The sequence below is a fragment of the Trachypithecus francoisi genome, unplaced genomic scaffold, assembly GCF_009764315.1.
Source record: "Trachypithecus francoisi isolate TF-2019V2 unplaced genomic scaffold, Tfra_2.0 Contig00586, whole genome shotgun sequence".
NCBI lineage: Eukaryota > Metazoa > Chordata > Mammalia > Primates > Cercopithecidae > Trachypithecus > Trachypithecus francoisi.
Window position 1 is genome coordinate 7,070,968 of NW_022680749.1, and position 4,626 is coordinate 7,075,593.

Sequence of the window (4,626 nt, forward strand, 5' to 3'; positions counted from 1 at the left end):
TACCCATCCATTATCTCCCTCAAGCTGTCCCCTCAGCCTTTTCTAACAGGGAAAGGCTGGTGCCCTGGTAAAGAGTCCCCCACCCCTATCCCACTTCCCAGCACTAGATGGGCTTGGGAGACAATGACTGCCCCTCCCTCATGCTGTTCCTTCCAGTCACCTCCCTTCCAGTCCCGTGAGGAGGGCCTGAGGCCCACATTAGCTAGTCTTTTCTCTGGAGGTTGTTTGGGGGCAGAGAAGAAATCTAAAGTAGAGAGAAGGCACTGCCATGCCTTAAGCCAACCTTTCCAGAAGTATAATGCCCTTGCCACTAGTAGTTTGGGAAACAATTTTTATTGGCATGCAGGCAAATATTTTGTTTCAATAGTGGCCTATTTATTTTTATGAATACCTTCTATTTTTGGCAAGGAATGCTGATTTTCCATTTATGGTTATAATGTAATGTTTTATTTTAAAAACAAAATGACTTAGGGAACAAAATAAGTTGATTTAAAAATACATATTAGTTAAATATATATTTACCATACACAAGTAGACTACAGAAATGGCAAAATAGACTGAAGTTGAAGAAACATTGCCTTAAGCTAAGCCCACTCGGGACTAAATTTTATCTGCCCCCAAATCAACACCTCTTGAAAAGTGGTCCCTATCTTTCCTTGTGTCAGTTCTTAACACCTAGGGGGGTAGGCATGCTTCTCATGTTTGGTTTCATAGAATATCTGTGTTTTCAGGGGACCACCATATGCAAAAATGTCAGGGGAGGGGTACTCTATTGGATTAAGAAGCCAGGGTCCACAGAACAGATGCTTTCAGCCTACTAACTCAATTGCTCTCTGCTTCTTAGTTGCCACAGTCTAAACATTCTTTAATGCATTGCATTTTTCAGCCATTGCTCAACAGATAGGTTCGTATACCAGTTTTCATAGTGGGAAAAATTAGGAGACTTAATAATTTGCTCCATATCTTGGTGGCCAAGCTTTCCAGCCCTGGTCAGTTAGGCTTTAGGACACTTTTTCTAGATTTGTGCTATCCTAGCCTTCAGGAATGTGAGCATGGAAGTAGTATAGAAAGGAAGTAGTGCAGGAAGGAAGTAGTGCAGGAAGGAAGTAGTGCAGGAAGGAAGAAGTATAGGAAGGAAGTAGTGCAGGAAGTAGATCAGGAAAAGTGGTTGTAAGCCATTTAACTTACTTTTTTTTTCCATCTGAACTGTGACCCCAAATTATCAATTTGTCTTGTGAAGGCACTTCATTTAGGAAAAGCAATGTAAAAGTAAAAATTAGTATTTATTGTGTGTACTAGGTGCTTTGCATACATCATTTCTTTAGTCCTGTAGGAAATAATACGTTCTCTGGGAAGTGAAAATGTGTATATGATTATATTCACAGATTACAGATCTTAGATTACAAATCTAAGATCTCCCTCCTCTCTTTTCCTTTCCCAAGAACTCATACATATTTCTGTTAATTGGTAGAAACAATTATTAATAGATTTTGTCACTTGGCTGCTGTGGGCTCTGACGCCCTCTAGTGACAGAAAAATTCTTTGGTAGAAGAAGTAATGTCCCCAGATACTCAGCAGCCTACAGAATTGTTTAAGCAATTATCTTCACTTGAGCTTGAAACTAGAGTAGCTAATTTGTAACAAAAGAATTATTATACAGATCAAAGTTCTGATAATTTATCAGTTAAGATTTTTTCAGTTGTAAGACTCCGGCTTAAGCAAAAACTAAGAATTTGTAGAGTTGGGTAACTGGGTGGGGGGCGGGGTGTCTGGAGTTCAATTTCAGAACCAAATGCATCCAGAACTTGGATGACTCTACCAACCTTGATCTTTCGCATGGTTTCCTCTCAGTGTGGTTTCCTCTCAGCATGAGCTGACTGTTTTCAGCTCTGGAAGGACCACAAGCTCCCTTCACAACCAACCACATCAGTTTCACATCTCACATATTTCTACTTCAAATCCAGTGAAAAATAAAGGGTTTGTGTCCCGGTCTTTCCAGTAACGGTCCCAAAATCTACTCCAACTGAATGTGATGTGCTGATTGACTTAAGCCAAGTCATGTTTCCCACCCACTACCTCCCTCCACTTACATGTATACCCAAGCTCTGGGATCGGTACCAATGCACTGTGACGGTTAATTTTATGAATCAAATTAGCAAGCCCATGGCACTCAGCTATTTAGTCAAACACTATCTTAGATATTTCTGTAAAGCTATGTTTTGGATGGGATTAACATTTAAATCTTTAAACTTCGAGTAAAACATTTGCCTTCTATAATGTCAATAGTCCTTATCCAATTAGTTGAAAGCTTAAAAAAAAAAAAAAAAAGACTGACTTCCACTGAGAGAGTGAGAATTATGCCAACAGACTGCCTTTGGACTTGAATTGTAACTTTTTCATGGGTCTCCAGCCTGTTGGCCAAGGCTAAAGTTTTGGACTTGCCAGCCTCTACAATCGTGTGAGCCAGCTCTTATCTATCTATCTTTCTATCTTTTTCATTCTCTTGGTTCTGTTTATCTAGAGAACCCTGACTATAAGAACCATTCACATCAAATAGTTAAGAAAAGGAGAGAGGGACAGTTTTTCTAAAGACAACTTGGAAGTACTATTACCAGGAGGAAGAAGAAGGAGAAAGGCAGGATAAACAGTCATGGATATACACTATAGTTGGGAATTATTAAAATCAACTTGTTGCTATTTAGTAAAAACAATTTGGTTGACAACACTTTTAAAACATTAGGTCCAAAGGGGAAAATAACAAAAGTCTTAGTGGTAAAAAGATGTAGAAGTTTTTTGTTTTGTTTTGTTTTGTTTTTGTTGTTTTTTGTTTTAATCTTAACTCTTCCAGTTTTTTACATAGTCAGATATTGGTTTAAATGTTATTCAGAATGTTCAGAAACCAGGATATCTTTTGGAGTACAAGAAACAAGCTTTAACTTATATGGTATGGTTTGAATAAGGATGCTTGTCCAAAATACCTCCAACATCTGGTGGAGTGCCGAAATTCTATTATTAAAATTTTATTACTTTGCCCTTGAAGGCCTGAGGACTCTCAGGAATATGCTGGCAAAATAAAAATAACCTTTAGAGATGCCCAAACTGTTTTCCCCAGAACACCAGCATTTATTAGGTGTTCATTCAATAGATTTTTCAAAGAGTTCCATAGACAAAGAAGTTTGGGGAACAGTACATATAATTACCCCACCCTTTAATATTAGCATGTTAAAGGCCCTGAGAAGTTTTGGATTAAGAAAGTTTTCAAATTAAATTAACCCAGAATTTTCTAAGATTATTTGACCATGAAACATATTTCTCCCCACAAAGCACCTATTCCTATCTCCTTGAACTTGAGGATAATTAGATGTACAAGGGTAGGAGGTAGGGGAAGGGGGTATGGCATAGAAAGAGCAGGACCTTGGAAGCAAGAATATCTAAGTTTAATTCCTGACTCTGCTATTTATTAACTAACCAACTTTGCCAATGTTGCTGAAGCTTTTTTGGCTACTTTTTTTTATTTGTAAAGTAAGTTTAATAATCACTCACCTCACTGGGCTATAATGATAAGTATTAACTAAGGAAGATCCACATATGCGAGTTTCTGGCTTATAATTCACACTCAAGAGATACTGATTTTGTCAATTGTCCTTTCCCCTTTTTTTCTCACTTCCCTCCTTCCATTCCTTCTTCCCTTACTTCTCTTTTCCTTCCCTCTCACCTCTTTTCCTTCCTTCCTTTTACATTTTTTATTTAAATGAACTTTTTATTTTGGAATAGTTTTAGGATTTCAGAAAAGTTGCAAAGGTAATACAGAGAATGCCCATATACCATCCTCCCTGTCCCACTTCTTTCTGTGTCTATTAGATGCTCAGAGTGTGTGCACAAGGCTGGCACACCCAGGGTCTTCCTCATGGCACTAACAGTCTACTGAAAGGTGGAACAGAGACAAATCAGTCAACACCTACAAGACTGCTGGTAAGTGCAGCGACAGATGCAAAACACAGGATGATGGAAAGCACTCAGGAGGGTAACCTAACCTAGATTTGAGGGCCGGAACAGGCTCCAGAAGAAAATGTCAACTAAGAGGAAGCCTGAAGGATGAACAGTGAGCCAAGCAAAGGGTTATTAATGTGTTATTAATGGGTTGAATCTAACTGGGAAGGGAGAGAGGCGGCAGAGTGAGGTGCAGAGCTTGGTGGACGATGCCAAAGGAATACTGAAACTTTCAGTGTGTCCAAATTCAGGTTCAGTAATGATGGTATTATCCAAACATACTTTCTGTAAAATTCATGCAAAACTACCTAAGAGCTATCTACTGTTCCAAAACAATAGTAACTTTGAACAGTGTTCACCAGAGCACAAAAGAATTACAAGATTTTTTTTTTTTTTTTTTTTTTTTTTAAAGAAAACTGGCCAGGAAATAATGAGTAACGAAGGACAGGAAGTAATTCTGAATGTTTAATATAGCTGGGGCTGTGCAGTCTGCCTTAAGTTGTTAGCTTTGTTTTCCTCTTGAGAAATAAAAAGGGGCCCTCCCTTTTCAGAGCCCTATGGCGCAATATCTGTACTTTTTCATATGGCGACCTGTCCATTGCAGAAACGTAAGCCACAACATGGACAGCTCAGTCA